This window comes from Dysidea avara, chromosome 2 (assembly GCF_963678975.1).
Source record: "Dysidea avara chromosome 2, odDysAvar1.4, whole genome shotgun sequence".
Taxonomy (NCBI): Eukaryota; Metazoa; Porifera; class Demospongiae; order Dictyoceratida; family Dysideidae; genus Dysidea; species Dysidea avara.
Window position 1 is genome coordinate 17,154,167 of NC_089273.1, and position 22,224 is coordinate 17,176,390.

The 22,224-nt window shown below is 39.1% G+C and overlaps 1 protein-coding gene across 6 annotated transcripts in view; it reads right to left on the minus strand.

The window, feature by feature from the left end:
- The window catches only part of LOC136246766 (uncharacterized), a 306,647-nt gene that overhangs the window by 45,497 nt on the left and 238,926 nt on the right, over nt 1-22,224 (minus strand). The window contains exon 1 of one of the 6 annotated variants that reach the window (XR_010696821.1): nt 12,580-12,788. The exons of the other annotated variants lie outside the window; for them this stretch is intronic. The gene's annotated coding sequence lies outside the window, so the exon portion shown is untranslated. Of the gene's footprint in view, nt 1-12,579; nt 12,789-22,224 lie in introns of those variants that run through there. 6 annotated transcript variants of the gene reach the window in all.

Below are 22,224 nucleotides of genomic sequence, written 5' to 3' on the forward strand. Positions count from 1 at the left end.
CAACTATGAATTATTAATTTTTTTGGAGGATCCAGCTCAACGCGTACATACTATAGTGAGAGTGGCTACAAGTAAGATTGCAGACAGCAACAAACATGGATTCGTGTATACCCATTGGCAAATGGGTAAGGTTCCATGTATGCCTACAGACAGAAACACTGATAAGTGGGTATGGCTCACAAGAATCTGGTCTGAAGTAGAACTAGACTATGATGGGTTAATATGCTCCACATCATCAAACTAATTGAACCATTACACACAAGAAAGCACTGATGACCCAACTAGGAAAGTGACCAGGTGGGTACATGCAATGACTGAATCCACAAGGCAGACATTTCATCACAAGAAACCACAGACACTTTGTCTTTCTGTTAGCTCACAACACACACAACAACCTCAAGTGCACCAACACCTCAGGTTGCCAACTGTAATCTTTTAGTTAATTATTTTTGGCTAATATTTGTTGTTTGCTGCTTCTTTGAATACTGTGACTGCTCTATTAGAGTATTCAGATCCTGACTGTTCTATTAGAGTATCTCGATCTTTTCTTGCAAACAGTGTCCCAAAAAAGTGGGGGGGCCATGGCCCCCTCGTCTCCACCGCCTATGCGATGGTGTAAAGGACTAATGAGTGATCATCATATTTCACACAAGGTAAAATTAGTACAAAGCCATCTGAAGAGAGTCTTTTCACAACTGTGGACAGATCGAGGTGTAGCTAACGTCTTGGGACTCTTGTGCACTATCTGAGAGATCCAATTATAAATACATGAAATATTTATTGAAATAATACAGAAATACACTTTGAAATAATTAAATATTGGGACTCTCATACACAACTTAAAAGTTTGCGTGGGCGTTGGCGACCCCTCAGGACAGATGCATTATTGCATGTAACCAAGAAAAGTGCCAAAACAGAAAGCTTTACAAAGCACTTGAAAATGACATTGTTCTTATGAATCACTCTGTCATATATTCCTCTGTCAATATATACAACAAGTTTACATAATGTAACATTTGTTTCTTAGCTAGGAAAGTCACACAATGTGTTAGGTAGCTGAAAGAAGGGCTGGGAGCTATAATTTAGCAACATTGATTTGCACATTAGAATACTATACTAATACTAGGTTGAACAAATTTTTTGAAATCATACAGTACATTATTTTGGTGATTCGTGACCAACCTCTTCTGGTCTTGGTATCTGTGATGTGTGATGAAACTCTATGCAGTATATGGCCCGTCAGCTACTGCAGTGTAGTGTGGCCTACCACAATGGAGCAGAGTGGCAACCACAAATATTTCAAACAAGCATTCCAATCAGACTCCCAACAGGTAAGAAACAATCTTTATATGTGACCGGGCCTGCAATAATAGGGCATGTGGGCACATGATTTTTACCTACTTTTTTCATACTTTCATCATTCATAACGTTCTGAACCATTATGCTATGGTTTTGCAATTTTCAGCTCTTAGTAAGCATTTCATTGGCATCATGATGCAAGTTACAGAATGCAGAAATACTATTCCACTACTGAGATATGACCTGTAGAATGACGGGGTGTAGTTTGTGCCCACATGCCCTGTTTTTGCAGGCCCGGTCACATATGGTTACAACCCACAAAAAACAAAACATCCACCCTGTGAAAAAAGGGCATCTGGATTCAGTGGAATGGAATGGTGGAATGGAACGGTACTTTGGTAAATTCAATTGGTGGTCACCTCTTTATAAAGACCACCTCTTTATAAAGACCGTTTTACTTTAATGTTTAAAATCCTGCTATCTTGTTGTTTTAGAGTGTATCCCCATAGAATGGTCTTATTGATCAGTTGTGCGCCACGTGCCTAGAAAATCAGAGTGATAACTGATTTGTAATACAGCAATATACCCCATGCAAAAACAGTTTGGCTGTATAAAGTGACGTCCCCATCAAACTAAAAGTAACTGACAACTAAAGGAGCTATTATTTGGGTGAGGCCAAGAAATACTGACAAATAACTTGTATTATTTATAAAAATTTGGTCCATCATCATGCACTCGTACAGTCTTGCTGCATTCCTAATTAATTCCCTGTAACTCTAATTGGCTAGTAATTTATTATTATTAGCACTTCACAGTGACCAGCACTGAAGGTCTGACAGCAACATGTGCTGCAGCCTTAGGATTTCCTAACCTAATTCAAGGACTTAGAACTAGCTGCCTTTTTTCTCCTCTACAACACCGGACTATTGAGAAAGGTACCAATTTACTAGCCAATTAGATTTACAGGGAATTAATACAGTCAGACTGCACAAGTCAATGATAAAGGACCAAGATTATTGTAAATTATACTTAGTTGCCAGTATATATTGACATTCATTTCTAGATGCTCATCACTCACATGTATAATTCATAGGTATGTGGCAGATGTATTACATTGGATAGGTTCACTGTAATTTGATATCAGTAGTAAATATGATTCTTTTTCTTGCTATGGCCATATGTACAATTTATACAGGTTCTGCCTTTACCAAGTACTTTAATCATAATAAAACAATGTCCGTTTGGTTCCACTTGGGATACTTAGAGATAATAGATAATAAGTCACTCTCTAGGGTTCCTATGGATACAAATACATGAAAATAGTAAGAAGAAAATATCCTGACCGCCTGGCAGATTCCTGTAAACATTCGAGCGTTAATCGGATGGCTGCAGGTTCGAGGCTGCCCAGGTCCAGTCAAGGATTTTTTCTTCTTTCTCCTACTTTTCAAACATACTTAGTGCAGGTAATATAAACATCTTAGGCCTTTATAAGGCCTTCTGGTATACAGGCTCTGCCTTTACCAGATACTTTAATCATAATAATTTAACAGGATTAAACATTGTAGCCCAGTTTTCCAGAGAAGAAAGATATTTTTGTAGAATGGTGGAATTTAAACAAGATGTTTAATGGCCTAGGGCGGTTTGCTTTTGGGGCTTGTTTTTACCTGCCTTTTTTCCTTTTCTGCAAACACAACAAAGTTATTTAAGAAACAATCTTATTCACTGTACACTTTTTCTATTAGCTATTCTACACAACATGGTACTTTGTGTGGGAGGATCAAAGTGCCACCAAATGCTGTATTTTCTGTATTGTACTGATTAGCTGCATAACTGTGCTGTCTGAGTCATATAGCACAGTTATGTGCATGGCTAATTGGGCAAATACAGTACAGTTATGCAGACAATACTCGCTATTGATAAAATTAAATAATTATATCAACAGTTCAAGTACATCCCATGATGCTAAAGCCTGTGAGTGCAATATCCTGCACAAACAGGAGATGACAACTGCTGAAGTACGCAACATATTGTACTCTTCAGTAGACGACATACATTGCTAAATTTTGTAATGGTCACTGGCATGAAATAGCCTAGACAGCCAACTTTACTTGTCATAAGATCCACTGAAAATCCAGCATGTTGAAGGTCCAGAAGTAATGAACTATAGCAATCTTTTTTATGGTTTCTTGCAACAAAAAGTGATGCTGAGTATTAGTGACCATGGAGAGTTCTAATAGCACCATGGAATCTGTAGAAACTAGCACAAGATCAGGTCTGATGTAATATGAGGTGGAATAGTACTTGGGGACTAATACCTGCCTGGTAGCCAGGAAAATCAGCATAAAGCTTATAACAAGGTGGTAAATCCTTTTAAAGTTGTGGACAAAAGCCTGCAAAATGGAGTCGTGACACCAAGTGTATCATCCTTGATCAAGTGCAAAGGAACAACCAGTTAAACTGAGTAAAGTGACAAAGGGTACATAAAGCAGTCACTCTAATACAACAGCCATGTTCAATATTCTAATAGGACAGTCACACATTTATACCATAGTACTATACATATAACTAAACAACTAAGCAAACTATTAAAACATAGCCCAGTGGTGTAATCCCTGCATTGGCATATGCCAAGTAGCGATTTTCCCAGAGCTATGTTGTAATACCATCATTCATACAATAGTTTTATCGCTTGGACCCTAACTTCATTATTTTTTAAATACAATAGTACAAATAGTACCCACATATTGGCTTTCACATCACAACTTATTGGTTCACAAATGTTTTGAGCACATCATCCACATTATTGTAGCAGAGCAATACTATCAGACAACATGAACAAAGTACAGACTAGTTATCAACTGATGAACACCTATCAGATATGGTACATGTTATGTTTAGTGCAGCTTTAAGCAAGTAGTGCAAATATACTACAGATTAAGCTGCCAAAAATTATACTGTTAAGTGAAAGAGAACTACCATATATTATCTGCGACCCTCAGACTTGGGCATACAATGGAACCTCTCTATTGTGGACATTTTGGGACCCAGAATTTTTAGCAACCTTTTGCTATAATATAGAGGTTTTCCTCTTCCAAAGGTAGTTTGTTAAGAGAGGTTCCACTGTATATATCAGGCAATCCCCAGTGGCATTGGTATAACTATTGACTAATCACTTACATGTTTACATGTACCATATACTCAATTCTGAGCCCTGTACATTACAAATAAATAACAAATAATATTGTATACTATACAGTATATAACAGATAGGAATTTATGTAGACCCAGTCTGAATTTATGGTCAGACATCTGCTATTGTCTGACCATTTCTGGTTGTCTTAACACATTTAGTTGTTGAGTATGCCCAACCACATAACAGGATTTGTCAGATCATTTCCAAAACATAATTTCAGGCACCAGGGCAGGCAGCCATTTTATATTATTGTTCAGTACTATTGATGTTCAGTGTTCTGATATTATTACAACACTTATAATAAGAACATAGATCCATACAGTGGAACCTCACTTATCTGGACCCCACTTATCAAGATTCTTGGTCATGCGAACTACGGAAATGACAGCTCTGTTGGAGTAGTGACTGTTCTATTAGGGTAGTTGATTATAGAAATTTTTAAAAATGTTCTTTATGCTAGGTTATTTATACACGGTTTCAGAGATATGGACTTATTATTATTATTAGCACTTTACAGTGACCAGCACTGAAGGTCTGACAGCAACATGTGCTGCAGCCTTAGGATTGTCTAACCTAATTTCAAGGACTTAGACTTAGTGACTTGACTTACTGACTGATAAGGTGTAACAGAAAAGGGGCCAGAGTAAGGAAAAAATCTCTCCAACCCCAGGATTCGAACATATGGACCACCCTTGGTCCCAAGGGGTTCAAGTAACTGAGGTTCCACTGTTTGTGGGAGAACCAATGATAAGCAAGTAAACAGTCACCTGGTTTGTTGGTGATTATTCCCATGTAGAAGCTTTTAAAGGTGCTACAAATACCAAATTTGTGATGAAATATGGGACATGAGCAAAACAAAGAATGGACTGGTAATGGACTCGCTAACGGACTGGAAGAAACTTGCCTCGGGGGTCTATTCAGGGGTAGGTGTAACCAGTGAGGCCAGAACCTCACCACTTTTTGGCTGGAAAAAAACAACAACTTCAAATTTAAAACTAAAAGAAGTGAACTTGCAGTACTTGGCATCAAATAGCAGTAGTTGATAGAAACAACACTTTTCAAACCTGTCATTCACCCAGAACAGCTACATGTCTAATTAAGTGCCTCTACAAATAATCACCATTATATGCTCTTTTTTCTCCTTTCTTTGCAACTACTTTGAAAACATTCCTTGCAATTTATCTCACAAGTCATAATAATAAACTCTAATGTAAGATTAAACAGTATTATAGTGGTGATTTTTGGTCAATGTCCAGTTTTATCCCCTGAACACTTGTCAGGTAGCTAGTTAGCACCTTGCACACAGTATTACAGCCCAAAACTGCTTCCAAATAGCATTTAAATTTTTTCTGGGAGAACAATAAGCCTCCAGACTCCCCATACACTAGCTACATACCTTTGGACTGAGCCTTACCCCTTTCACTTTTAATCTGATGCCCTTGCATCTATTTATCACAGATAGCTGGTTGGAAAGAATATCAACTCTGACAACGATAGTAAGTAAACCTCTGAGCACCATCTCGCAGTTTCCTCAAGCCGATATTTAATATAAGCTCTGCACTTACAACTGGTGTTAAATCTCAACTAAAAGCACAAGATACAATCTTCAAGACTTGTTGAAGAGATGTTGTTACTTGGATTTGCAATTGCTACAATTAGTTTCATGGCTGCTCCTGATTTTACAGGTGACAAGTAGTATATATAGTGCTATGAACATCATAAACAAAAATTCTGTTGTAACAGTCAGCCATTGAACTACAAGGTGGGTACAGTGACAAGTTCAGAAACTGTTTGTCATATAAGCCAGTCTGTTTGTCATATAAGCCAGTCTGTTTATTATATAAGCCAGTCTGTTTGCAAGTCTGTTATACAATCCATTTGACGTTTAGTCACACATCCTGAAATGTGCCCCCAACAAGACAGTAACTTGTAACTAAAACAAAATTGAACATAAGCTGATAAGAAATATACTTTTAGCTATCTACACTGTAACATGGAGTGTATACATTGAAGGCTACAAGATGCTAACACTTTCAGCACTCTAGGGAAAACGGGATAAACAGGTGCTTCTCATTAGTACAAATATGGTATATACATGTAACAATGTTGTTCACACCTATACAATCAGCAATAGTCTGTAATACTTCATGATAAGACTACTTGAGAAGTACTATATAGCTAACCATGTAATGGCAATAGATAATTCAATTTGTGCTTGCTCTATATGCAGTACATAAACTTATCAAAACATCACCATGGATACGTATATACAAAAAATACACAGGAAAAGGCACAATGAAATTATATATATATAGAATTCTACAATAGGTTTATTGCTCTATAGAATTAATGCAGAATTGAACAGACTATGACAACACGAATTACGACAGATTATTCTTATAATTAAAGTCTATGTTCAATTTGGTAGTAATTTTACAGAGCAACTAAACCTATTGTAGAACCGTATGCATTATTCTACCGTAACTTTTCCTGTGATAGTTAACAAGCATATATACTATAGCCATATGGCTATAGTATATATATGCTACAAGTCCGCAACAAAGACACCAAGGTTAGGGGTGTAGAAAGGCATCTTATAACCACCACCCAAGCATTCTTTTAAAGCAACATTTAACACTTATAGCTGGTTATTTGTTCACAAGCAAGCTGGGCTCTGGGTTGAACATAGTCTGGCGAGGCCGCCCCTTCACAAACAGGAAGGGTCTGGTGACTCTAGCATAGTGTACTTGTGCGAACTTACCGAAAACTGGTGCGTCCAATCAAATCGCTTGCCTGCTCATTTAGTGACGTGGATATCTGTTGTGGATATCTGTTTTGGCTAACTTGATAGACGGCAAACTATGGCTTCTGTTTTGTTTGCCTTGAGTCTTGTCCAATTAGAACAATTTCTCGTGAAGGAATGTGGCATATTAAAAAAGTACAAAGAGTATATTAAGTAGTCTTGTAAGTTAGAAGCGGTGAGTTTTTGAGCGTTCCACTGGATATGAATATCGCAATGACTAACGATAATGGTGCAATCTAATTACGGAAAACCACGTCTCTCCCACTAATTACATTCCATTTGCACAAATACACTATGCTAGAGTCACCAGACCCTTCCTGTTTGCGAAGGGGCGGCCGCGCCAGACTAGGTTGAACAATGTGGAGGAAGCCGGAATATAAAAGAAAGTTCAATATAAAACCTGATATTCCGTGAGATAATCTTCAGTCTCTCTCTCTATTGATGCACCTGGGGTGCTTACCATGGTAACCCCTTGTGAGAAGAAGCAGTTCAGTTTGCATGCGACTCGCCCTTCTCCCATTCTTACCGCACAAAATCAAAATTGTAACAAGACATAAATCACATCACAGATAGCATAGCTACCCCCTAACGGAGGTATATGTGATAACTCGGTTGATAATTAACATCACGCGATACCTTAGAATAATGTACTACAACATTCATACATTATTGGCCTAAATCATATAGTCTAATTAACTACATACTACTGTCCCATATGTCTATTGTCAACTATTCCCTACACCTCCCTACCAAGCTTTTCACGAGATGTGAAAAAGCTTAATAGGGGCCCTGCCAGGTGGGGTCTTCAATAAGTCTCTGTGGCCTCCTCCTGACTCTGCTAGAACGTCGTGGCAATGACAAGTCCATTGGCAAGGATTGTTGTTCTTGTGATTGAACGACTGGTGCTGGTTGTGGTAGTGATGACAATGGTACTCTGCGTCGGATGAATCTTCGATTTCTGATGAGGGTCTTTCCTGATGATGTCTTAATCGTGTACTGGCGATATGGTCCAATTGCAATGACTTCTCCATATACGTCCCATAATTTTGTTCTAGGATTTTGCAGAGCTACTTGGGACTGTAACCGTATGTCTGGTAGTGGGCAAGTATTGCGGTTGTAATAATTTGTGGCCTGTTGCCGGACTTTTCCTGCCTTGGCTCTAGCCTGATCTTGTTGTAATTGTGTTATCGGAGTAAATGAACTGGTGTGGGCAGGTAGAGTGTCCTGTATCGGGCGTCCGAACAACTTGTGTGCAGGTGACAGCCCGTCTTTCACGGAAGGTGTGTTTCGATACTGTAGCAAAGCTCTGCAAAGCTTGTCACCATCTAAATATCTACCGTTCCAAGCTGCACGGATGATTTTCTTCATGGATTTAACAGTGGCTTCTGCTTTGCCATTACTTTGTGGGTAGTGTGGGGATGACATCTGGTGTTGAAACTTCCATTGCGTAGCAAATTGACGAAACTGATTGGAAGAGAATTGTGGTCCTCCATCTGACCTAAATGTATCTGGGACTGCTGTGCGTGCAAATAACTCTCTGAGTACAGTGATCAAGTTAGTGGCGTTTGCCGATTTACCCATGGGAACTACAGTGGGCCAATCTGTGTAGCAGTCCACAATAACAAGGTAACATTGGCCCCCGTGATAACAAAAATCAGCTGCTAATTCTTTGAAAGGACGGGGTGGGAGTGGCTTTGCAATCATTGGCTCTCTGGTGTTTGATGGCCTATGAACTTGACATTGTGTACATTGTGAGACTATGTTGTCTATGTCATTATCCAGGCCTGGCCAGTAAACTGTGAGCCGTGCGCGTTGCTTGGTGCGCACCACACCTTGGTGTGACTCATGCAGTTGGTTGAGGATTCTCCGACGCATCTGGGAAGGGATCAGCAGGCGACAACCATATACAATTAAGCCATCATCAATAGTGAGGTGATGCCGCAGCTGCCAGTAACGTTTACAAGACTCTGGCAAGTCTCCTCTGTGGTTTGGAAATCCCTGCATGATGATGCCTTTCAACTGCTGGTATTCTTCATCCTGCCTTGCCTGCTGTCGCAGGTCTTGGAGTCGTACACTCTCTTCTGTACTGCCTGACTGTCGGACTCTCATCTCGGAAATAGAAACAGTTGGGGTATGGTCCTCCTCACATTCTGCGATTGCATCATCTTGTGTTGGTTCCTTGATCGGGTAGCGTGACAGTGCATCAGGTGCTGCATTCGTACTACCCTTGCACCAAACTGCTGTGAAATTATAAGCCATCAGTTTGGCCCTCAGGCGTTGCAATCTAGGGTTATCAATTTCGTCTAGTCGGTGGTTGTTAAGAATGGGCACCAATGGGCTATGATCTGTGAAGACTTGAAAATTCTGCAGGCCACGTAAAAACATGTTACACTTCATGACTGCCCATGCAACAGCCAACAGCTCTAGTTCTATGACAGCATATCTGGACTCTGCTGGTGTGAGAAAACGAGAGCCTGCCTGTACCATGGACCATTGCTCTGTACCTACCTGCTTCTGTTGTAAGATGAAGCCTACCCCATGTCTACTAGCATCTGTGCATAGTCTTGTTGGTTTGTCTAGGCTGAAGTATGCTAATGTGGGGACTTCTGTAAGGTGCTCTTTCGCCTTAGTAAATGCTTGCTCATGTTCAGCAGACCATAAAAAGTCGTTTTTTGTGCTTAATAGAGGGCGCAATGGTACTAGCAGTTTAGAAATTGTGTCTGTACTAGATGAAAGTTGATTAACAAGGCCAAAGAAAGAGCGAAGGTCAGAGCGGCTGGAGGGAACAGGAAAGGAAGTTATGGCATCAGTGATCGATGAGTCAATGCGGTAACCCTCAGTGGACAAGTTGAAGCCTGCAAAAGTGATTGTTGTCTGGCAGAATGTGCATTTATCACGGTTGAGCGATATTTGGCGGTCTTGGCAACGTTGCAGAAACTGTTTGACATGTGTGATATGACTTTCCTTGTCCTTATCAAATATTACCACATCATCCACGACTCTGCGAAATGCTGATAGGCCTTCAAACGCCTCTGCCATGCGACGGTTGTAATGTTCTGCTATGGATGATAGCCCATACGGCGCTCTTAAATACTTATACCTCCCAAATGGAGTAATGAAGGTGGTGTACAACTGGCTCTCCTCATCAAGTGGACATTGGTGGTACCCCTTAGCTGCATCAATCACCGTAAAGTACTTTGCTTCACTGGCAGAGATGTCTGCTACCGCCTCTGCAGGAGTTGGAGACTGGTATCGCTCTCGTTTGACGTATCGGTTAAGACGGGAAAGGTCAACGCACATTCGGATCCTATCCGACCCTTTCTTAGGGGTTACTACTATAGGGGAGCACCACCCTGTCACTTCAGTGACTGGGGCAATGATGCCCTGTTCTTGCAATAAATCAAGCTCTGCTTGTAACTTGTCCCTGTAGGCAAATGGGATTGACCTTGGCGTCTTTACACAAAATGGCACAGGATCTTCCATCAGGGTAATATGGAACTTCTCTCCATCCATCACACGGATCTGGCCATCGAACACTGCTGGATATTGAGCCACTAGGGTTTGGGCTACTGACTGGTTCTCAGTTTGCTGGATCAGCGTACATGCAGGTGTCACTTTCTGAGGATCTCCTTGCAGTAGCTGGACTGCTGGTTGTGGGTAGTATGGCGGAAGTATTCCTAAGCCTTTGGCAGCTTTCCATGAAATCAGTGCACCTGTTACTCCAGGATATATGTGTAATTCATCTTTGTACTTCAATGCACCCAGCTGGATAGTAATTGGTATCTTACCTAGTGGTACCATGCTGGAACCGTTCACCGTTCTTGGACTGATGTGTGATGGAAGTATGTTGTCTATGTGATGGCCTAGTGTTTGAAGCATCTCCTGCCCTGCAGCTGAAATGTCTGCTCCTGAATCTGGGAGTACGTCAATGTAGTGGGAACCAGCAGGTGATGAAACACGGACAGTAATGGTTGGCGCTGGCTCTGTGGCAGTGTCATCCACTTTGTAAAGCTGCAAGTGGTTAGCCTGGCTGTGATGCTGAGACTGCACTCGGATGGCATTTGCACTCGGTTGGAGTTGAGGAACAGCCAGCTCCCGTGTGGTGCCACGGTACTGGTGAGATGGTAATGCCTGTGGTCGTGGCGGCTGTAAAGTTTTTCCAGGGTGCTGTCAAACACCCCTGCTCCGACACACTTTGGCGAAGTGGCCAACCTTATGGCAGGACATGCACACTTGGTTGTAGGCAGGGCACTGTTGGCGTCCACCTTTGTGCATATTAGATCCACATCCTGAGCACATCTGTGTTGGTTGTTGGCTACGTTGGTGTAATGCTGCCACCATCCCCAGGTCCGGCACGTGTATGTCTGAACGATGTTTCTTTGCAGCCTCACGACTACGGCCCATACTTATTGTTTTGGCTAGGGTGAGGTTGTTCTCTTGCAATAAATCCTCTATCGTATCGCCATCACTGGCACCTTCGATGACTTGGTCACGAATGTTCTTCTCCGTACAGGCATCAGAGCAAAATTTGCATGTCTTCGCCAGTTCACGTAGTGCAATAAGAAAGTCATCAAATGATTCTCCAGGTTGTTGCACCCTTCGACGGAAATTGCGGCGCTCGACGGTTTCATTTAAGTGACCATCGACGTAGCGCTGAAGCGCCTCAATAATGGTCGTTACGTCATTCCTTTGCTCGGTTGTAAGGCCTAGGTTCTGAACTATTGACAAAGTTTCTCGTGAAAAACACAAACTTAATGCTTCTACCTGCTTTGATGCCTCCTGTTGAGCCAGTCCGGATAGGCTGCAGTAGGATCTCCATTGTAGTCGCCATGCGGTGAAGTCAGTCCCTCTGTCTATTTGCAGATCTAGCTTGGGTAGATCATTCAATCTGAATGTGTAGGAGGGCCCTGGGGCAGCTTCTAAAGGTGGCGTCGACATCGGGTCCTCCTACACCTAGGAGAAAAACAATGGCGGAAACAGATGTAACTTCGTACTACACAGGTACCTGCACGGGTGCCTCTAACCGGCACCAGGGAATCAAGACTGTGGTTACAAACAGGATCGGGCTTATGTAGCTGTCCCTTCGACAGGTTTCTTGGCTACTCGCAGCGCCATGTGATAACTCGGTTGATAATTAACATCACGCGATACCTTAGAATAATGTACTACAACATTCATACATTATTGGCCTAAATCATATAGTCTAATTAACTACATACTACTGTCCCATATGTCTATTGTCAACTATTCCCTACAGTATATACTATCTAGGATCACGTCTTACAGTTCTATGACTCCAGAGATGACTCCAGCGCAGCCACCGCCAGAATTCGCACCTCAGTTCCGACAGTCAGCACCTTTCACGGCTGCAATGATAGTTAACTGTCCCTTCTTGATAATCACCCAAAGAAGATGTAAGTAGACTGTATGTAGAGCGCGGAGCCGTAGGAACAAGCTAAGTAACTTACCCTCACTATTCAATGTGAAGCCTCATCAAATCTCTGATGACATCATAATTATAATTATGTTATGCGGCGGCTCAGGTTTACATTGTACTGTATACAAGTGCTCGTCAAGTGGACTGTACACATGTGTGACCAGTGAAGGAAATGAAATGAGGAGATGGAATAAGAGAGTATAGTTACAGTGAAACCTGTTTAGTATTCAGGACACTTCACTTCAGTACAAAATGAGGAACCGGACACCTCAGTATGGACACTTCAGTGATATGGTCCGCCCAGAGTATCCTTTAGCATGTCTAAACTGACCTAAAAAGTCAGAACACTGCCGGGTTGGTCCCAAGGTGTCCTAATATAATCCATGCATTGATTGCTTGCCTCATTGCCCTCAGTGTCCAGAGTCTATAGTCATTCCCAGTGCAAACACTATAGCTAGTACTATACTGGTGTATGCGTGCCAGGATTGTATATTTGTGTATAATTAAACCATCTGTGAAAGAGCACTTTATATTAAAGTACACGTACCCCTGATACATTACTTGAATAGTATACCGCAGAGCGTTGATCTCTTTAAAAGCACTCGTGATTAGCACCATCAGTATACTATCTACAAGATGAAAGGGTTGTAGCTACAAAATGGACAAGCCTGCAAATGTACTCCTCACAAATAAGCATAGCTACATTGAACACAGCATAACAGAACTAATTTTAAAAAGACACCCCTACATTATCAAAATGGAGAAGGGCTGAGCAGTGACTTTTTAATCTGTAGGATTGGGCAGTTGACAAATAATGAAAAACACTACTATTATGGTGTGGTCAGATGACTGGTATATAGTGTTCATGAAAAGGCGGTACCGTATAGAGGGAAACTTTGGCGGGGATAAACTTTGGTGAATAGCAAGCTAAATCGCATTTGACAAAATAAACTTTGGTAAATTCAAGCTCAATCTGTAGCTATGAAGATGTTAATCTCAAGCACTACGAGTAATTGGTGGGTTAAACATTGGAAAATTTGTAGCGAATCGCCAAATTCGCCGAAGTTTTTCCCTGCCAAAGTTTCCCTCTATATGGAGGTCTTCAGTTTATTTATGTGGTATATGCTATCATGTAGCAAATTGAGAAATACTTTAAGTGTAGTTTGCTTGAGGCCCTCACTTGAAAAGGCCAATCTAAAGAGATTCCACCTGCTGTTGGAAGCCCAACAGCAAGTCTCACTGATATTGAGAGACAACAACTGATATTTCCTCTAGGTCTGCCAACCAATATATTTGTGAACCTTTCTGCAGAGGTGGCTAAGTACAGCCATTGCCTATACCACCTTTGCTACATATGATGTCCTTGTTTGCTAGGTTCAAAGTCTAAAGTTAGCAAGTATTTCAGCCTTGTGGGTCAAAGTGTATCAATGATCTAATCAAAGGTCAAACATTTCTTAATTAATTTATTCATTTATTTTGCTACACCTGCATGAACTAGTTCTAACATTACAATTCAGCATTGAAACTGGGTCGCTACTTGCTGACCCAACCACGTCGGCCCGGATGACCCACTGATTCACTTTGCAGCTGTGCCAGACTACTGATCCGGATAGTAGTCTAAAAACCAGAATTAATTAAAACCCACTGATTTGGGCATGGTTCACAAAAGAAGTTGGCTTGCTCATAGATAATATATTCTACGTACCCATGATTGGTGTCCACCTATCCACCTTTGATGTTTGTTGTGCTGTTAGCATTGCCTCATTAACATGTCATTCCCACCCCTCTCTTGAGTACAGTATGTATGGTAAGGGATTTATTTATTGATCATTACTGAGCAGACAGCACTGCCACAACTGATGTGCTCGGGGAAAAGAGTAACTAGTACAATTACAGGATATTAATCATGTAGTTACAGTGAGTGTTATACAGTCTGCTGAAAAGAGTCATTCTTGATTATTTCAATTACTATGGTAGACTGTTCCAATCCTTTATTGTTCTAGAATAAAATTTTCATTAGTGTGATTAAGTGGATGAGTTTGGGTAAAATAAATAGTCTTGAGTGATATAGTCTAGATCTTTCCTTTGGAATAAACTGGGGAGGGATGATGTAGTGTAGTGTCAAACTCTCTTGTGTAGAAGAAGAAGGCACCTTTCAAATTGGTTCCGATACCCTATACCCTAATATATACTCTAATAGAACAGTCACCACTTCCTTATAGTTATATCCATAGGTATGAACAACTTTCATCTCCACCGAGACAGTATCACAGAAATGTTAAATGAACTAAACTCTTCAAGAACATAGAAAGCAAGCACACCTCATCCTACTGTGTAAGATAGTTAATCACTTATTTATACTTATCCCAAATCGCTGTCTGCCATCATAAATTGAACTGCTTCCCAAGCTCATCATGATCAGAACGTTATTCATATAAAATCTTCTGTAAATGCTTAGCTCTATTCATTCCTACCCAGAACTATTCCCCATGCAATGGAGTGTTAATCCTAAAACATTTAAACAATTAACAACTCCTACTTTGTAATTGTAACTTAGCACTTATCGTTATTATAACTTAAACTAGCTATATAGGCACTTGTGTGTACATAATGTGTACATTAGCGTTAAAACCCTGCCGGGTGATTGCTATTAATAAATAGATAAATAAATCTGCATCACCATCCCAGACACACTTAATTATATAGCCTGCTAGCAAATTAAATGCATGCACATGGCCCTTTGGGGGAAGACATCTTATTGATCAAGACAATAATATACCACAATTGAATTTGGTAGGAACTTTAATTAAAGTTTTATGAAATTCAGCACTGTATGAATGCTAATAAGCAGAAATCAAAATTGCACCATGATTACTCTCCAAAAGAAATTTTCCTTCCAAGAGTGAATTTGGTGGCATTGAATTTTAACTGAAAGTTTTTATTGAAATTTAATACTACTGAGATAGAAAACAGAATTAGTAGTTAGGCCATACTAAAGCACAAGCATGCATATCTATAGATCTAAGCAGCTGTACTGCAGGCTGAATATCCATTATGAAGACATAGACATTATGCCGCTGGTGTGTAGTGTGCAATAGTATGATCCTTATAGCCATAGAATATCTTGTCTCTTGTTGCATTAACTGAGGTGGGAAAGGAAAGGTATTTAGGTTTACAAACAATGTTTATAATTACACCGCTCTCAACTGTTGCATTATAGACAATATGCTGTTGGAGTATTTCAATCTCAAATGTAGTTCCCATGATCATGTTCCCCTTATGCTATGCCTATATATGGGTATAGCAATTCAATGGACATATTTGGACATAATAAATGAGCTGCACAAAATTATGTCTCTAAACTGCTTAGCTATGTAAAATGAGCAATGTACCCTATAAAATTTTTCTGAAGTGTGTATATGTGTGTGTAGGAGGGGAGGGGGAGCACTGGCCCCCTTGGCCTCCACCCTATGAATCCACCTCTATTATGCTATAGGCTATATCTACATTTTAATCTGTATAGTGCTCAATACAGAATTACAGCACTAGTGGAATAAACACTATACTACATGGATTTTATTACCCATGTATGAGTTCAGATCTAGAATACAAACAATACACTAATGCAGGACATCAAAGTGGGATCAGGATATGTCAGAATCACAATAGGTTTGCTACAAGGTGTAGAGTCAAGTTACTAGGGCCCAGGTCGTGATTATAAAGTTCTAGCCCTGCATGGTGTGACAGTATTGTGTTACATTGTAACCTTATAAAAATTTCAAATGGATTTAATTTATTTTGTATTTGTCACTTTTGCTGATTAAATTATTATGTTTGTAAACAGCTATAGGTCTCCACTGAAAATCAGTGTTTACACTGAGTGCATGGATCTCCTACAATTATCCTAACTACTATACATAACATTTTTTGTGTAGATTTTTCGTTCATAGCTAATTGTTTTGATTACCTTTTTGTGCTTGTCAACGTACAGATACATAGCTAGGTACTATAGGAACACATTTAGTACTAGATATGTGTGTATAGTCTCATGTGAGCTAGTGTATAAGTGTATGGAAGATCAAATTAATAAAAATAATGATTATGTGTTTCAAATTATTCAAGCTTTGCCCCACAACCTCTATATAGGATAATGGGAGGATTTGAATTTCTGAGAGAGAAAATCTCCAGTCTTGTGCCTTTGCTAATCCTTTAGTCAAGGTATCTCCCTTGCTGCTCAGTATAGCTATTCCTGCATGGGACAAAAAAAAATCATTTATTGAAAGTAGCTACAAATTAGGTCTACATCTGAGAATAGGCTAGTGGTCAATCCCTCTTTCACTACTTCCCACCTGTGTATTTATGTAGCAGTACTAGTGCATGGACATCAAGGAAATTTAATATGCAATTAAACTACTAGAACCATATGTGCAACTTCAACTAAACAGTGTATAACATTATAGCCTGTGTATAGTTAAAGGAGTTGAGTAAGTTTATGCAAGTTCTTATAACTTATAAACTTGCATGTAGTGCCATCCATGCACTACAGAGCAATTCTTGTGACATCACATAAATAATATGAAATCTGTTTATTCAAATTTTCTGCTGAAGTATAGAAACATACACAATGAATTTGCTATATTGCTGATAATTGAGTGTGATCACAGGTAGTAGTAACCTGCTATAATTTTATATTTCACACATTTGTGTCAAGTTTATAGTAAAGCAGTTTTTAGTATCCCAGGATAAATATGTATTTGTGGGCAATATTTCAAATGACTCAGAGATCTCACCTGACTGCATTGTTTAGTGATGTTTACAGCTTGGGACTAGTCCAGTATTCATCCTATGGCTCTGCCTATCACAGTACCTGATGCTGTGGGCTACTTCCAAGGTTTCAAAGTGTACAATAAAGCCATTATAGTATCAAAACAGTGAATTATCGATGGTTTGGAAACTTAATTCCTAAATGCTGTACTCATCCTCATTTGACAACTCAAGTGGAATCACACTAATGCCTTGATGTAATTAAGTAGATCCCATTTGTGGCATGGAATAAGGCAACAAATTTTGCCACTGCCAAGAACTTGGAAGTATATTCTAAACCTGCAGACTTTAATTTAGAGTAACGAATATAGGTTGGCAGTAAGGTTGCCGCTTATATTACCTATTGTTTCGTAAATCAGGATATATACATAACAACGAAATATAAGTGGAGGCAGTAGGGTGGTACTAAGCTAACTTGTCTACAATAACTATACAATACAGGATGTAAACATGTTATATATTATGAGATTCACAATTGGTTTGAGGATGGCACTTACACAACTATGTGACCTGGCTTCTATAATGAATGACATTGTAGTGTCATGATGGTCATGCAGTTAGTGTATGAAGTGTTGTATATCAGGATGTAGTGTGGGATTATAATAATCTGAGTATGTGTCATATGCAGCATTTGTATTCCTAGAATGGCATGGGTAGCTACTGATACAAGGGGTATGCATGTCTAAATGTTGGTATAATTGTGTAAATCTAAACAAAATTACTGTAAAGTCTGTGTTATGATATAACTGCCTGTATTCTTAAGCAGTTGTTATAGTGGACCAGAAAACTCCTCCTTTGGTTGAAGGTATTTGACTCAATGGAAAGATAATTTGACAGGGTGCTTATGCTGTGGTAAAAGGTTTCACATCAGATAATATCATGTGTGTGGTGAAAATATATAGTTCAACCAAAGCTCATAGATGCTACCATAAAGGCAAGGAATATGTATATATTCTAAAAATAGATTTGAGTATGAGGCTTCTATACTGGTTATGTTGGATCATCTTCACTTTTCTGGCATGTACTATATGAAGGTGATAGTATGAATTTTTCTCCGTGGCTGGTCATGGAGCGTTTACACACTTCATTGAGGTATGTCATTAATGAATGGTGTCTACAGTTCACATTAAGGTTAAAAATTTGTGTGGCATAGTTGCAGGTCTGAAATACTTGCATTCATGTCCTCTTGACATAGTCCACTGTGACTTAACATCCAATAGCATTTTACTTACTAAGAGTTTAAAGGCTAAGATTGGGGATTTTGGTGTTTCCAGGGTGATAATGGTACACTTACTACTCAATCACCAGGTACAGCTTTGAACATGACCCAAGAAACAACACAAACTATATTCAGTTACAGCGAGTAACTGGATGTCTAGATCTACTATTTTGGTTGGATTGTGACTTTCATGTTTACTGGAGTAGATCCTAGTGAGATATCTTATTGAAGAAAGAAAAACCAAATTTCATAAATACAAGAAAATTAGTTACTCAGTGTTTACATGATGAACTTCAAGAAAGACCATTTGAGGCGTTTACTCAGCTACACAATATTGCAAAAGAACAGACCACTAACATGTTGTTAAGTAGTGTCAGTGATGGACAACATATAAATAATGTATCTCTAACAGGACCCATACATTACAGTCATCTTAGTTACATGTTTAAGCCAGGTGGTCCACATGTGATCTACTGATCTATATTTGAATACATCATAAACCAAAGAGCATTTTAGTAACCTTATTTTAGGGAATATTCACCAAGCTCAGTTGACAACTACAATAATTGCTGATGTGCAGCACTTACCCAAAGTTAATATGCTGGTTCAACAAGGCACTAGCCAGCCAAATGCTCCTGACAATTACACATTGTACACACTTAAAAGCTTGCTGAGTAACAAAAATCTACGTAGCTATTCAGCATCCAAATTCTAAGATTTATACAACAATCAGGTATTAGCTAGATGGGCTGTAGTGGACCCAAGGTACTTCTATATTGCAGTGTTAAAGAAAGGCAAGTTTTTTAATTCCATATTGATGTTTGCAGATTTGTTGCTTAGTAAGCTTGCTAAATCCAATCAGTTATTAAACCATGGCTCATTAATGCTACACTACACATTGTATGACAACTAGTTCTGCACCGATGATTGGATTGGTTATCAGAAAAACCATATATCGGCTGTGTTTTTTGTATATCAGTATCAGATTGACACTATTATGAAAATAGCAGCAGATACAGACACATGTATGTGTTTAGAAACACATGCTCATGTGCACCAAATGATGCTTACAAATGCATTGAGTTGCATTTACCTATATTACAATGTTGTTTTACTGCTTCAGTGTTATGTCAGCTGTTGTAGCAATACTGCTGCTACAAACAAGCTAAATTAATCCTTCACAATCAAATTTCTAGTGAAAATAGCTACAAAATAGTTAAGCTGTGCTATATATCAGATCGGCTACATTTATCGGCTTGAAAATATTATCCAATATTGGCTATCAGAATATTGACAAAATCTCATATAGGTGCAACACTAATGACAACACACATTGTATAGCAACACATTATCTATATCCAACAGTTCACCACAATATGTTTAAATAGTCCATCGATTGATGACTAGTCAGTGGCTATTGCAGTTAGCCAGGCTTCTGTTTCTGAGTTAGGATATGACTACAAAGTCAGTACAACTGTGGAGTGGAATTTACTGGCTGATACGATTAATCATCATTCAAGAAATCAAGTTATAAAAGTATTAAAACAAGTATACATTGTAATTATTCATACCACAACAAGCGTTAGGGCGGATCCAGTAGCTGGAAAGGGGTGGGACACAAACAGGTTAAGTTGAAGGTGGTTGGGGAGAGCCAGATTCTCTTGATAGCTGCTGCATTTTTGAAGCAGCAAATAATCATCTCTTAGTAGTGTCTCACTGTTGAGTCTTGCTATTTTAGCATTTGCAGTGAAGTCTTGAAAGGCACTGAATGCCAGCAACACAATAATTATTTTAGAGGAGCTTAGTACACATGAAGGTGCTGGATGACAATTTCACAGCTAGTTTGACCTTGGTTTGCTTTGGTTTCAAGTGAATTTGTAATAAATGTTAGTAAAATGTGCATATTTTCATGAGTTTTATAAACTAATCTTGGCCTGAAATAAAGCTTAGTATTTTAATCAGAAGTATGTAGCTATGACTGGCTCCTGCACAAGGGGGGGGAGCATTTGCCCCAAATGCTCCATCGTGGATCCGTAATTGCACAAATGAACACCTTATTGTGGGTATATATATAACTAATGTTTCCACTGCATACTCACAAATAGTTTGTGGCAACCAATAATATGTGTGTCATGATAAAGTACTGATTCACCTTTTTGGATTGCAAAACTTAGAGATCCCATAAATTGCCATTTACCAAGAAAGTCATATGTATCGATCAACACAGTACTTTCTGAGCCATATAAGAACAATTTCTTACATCAACAGTACCAGTGTTAGACCAACTTTAATGGTGACACATACTTACAATTTGGAAGTACTAAGGCAAGAGTTTACTCAATTAAAACCATTAGTATCACTACCCGATGCTAAGCTAAACACTTTATCATTGGCCAGCATTTTTTACTGCTGTGGCCCATACTATTGTTCTTTAGTATATAGCTAGATCAATCAAATCTGGTACACATAACATTACTAGTCAGTTATGTATGTTGTCTTGTAGAGCTTGGACAATGTAAAACTATACAATTTCCTACATCATGATCAGTGCACCTGATAACTTCAGCTGATAGTCTGGACAGACTCACCACAAATGTAAGTGATAAGAGTTTGCTTTGCAAGGAAACTTTGAATTGTTTTTTCGACAAATCGATTCCCAGCTGTAAGAATAGCTACAGCCCTACATCAAGATCTATACATACCATGCTGATCACTAGACCATCAATATTTACAGCAAATATTCTGACAACTGAATTTAGTGTCAACTTTACTGTTGAATTTAACAGTAGACATGCAAGGTTCCAGATGAAAGACAAATCCATTATCATTTAACAGTCATCTTGTTGCAATAAAAAGTTTGTCAAATGCCTAACTCTATGTGTTGAGTCAACAGTTTTCTATTCCTAGATTATTGCACAAGTGCAGCAGACAATTAATTATCCACAAAGAAACTAGCTATGCAATTACACAAAATGTCACTAGTGCCTCAATGTTCAGCATTTGGAACCTAGAAATGTTGTCACCAGATATTACTGCAAATGTGCCACTAGTGACATTATTTTATGACAAAAACATTTTAGTGGCCAAGCTTATGCTGCTGATGATTATGCATACTGTCATAAATATTATGAGATTGGCCAATATTTTATTCTATTACATTAACGAGTAGTGTCACTTTGCCATATAGCTTGAAGGGTTAATTAATGGGTGGATCCATATGTATCACACGAAGTTTACACAAATCATACAATTTCATTATCTGTATTGGATAATAAATGGTTAACAGAGCATGCTGGTGTAGCTCAGCTAGTGGGACATTATAGTTGACTGATTTTAATTATACAAGATGGTCATCTGTTGCATGTGATGATAAATACAACATTCAACCAACTGCGTTAACACCTGTATTAAATATGGTTTCACAATAAACTCTACTTGACAGAAGTACC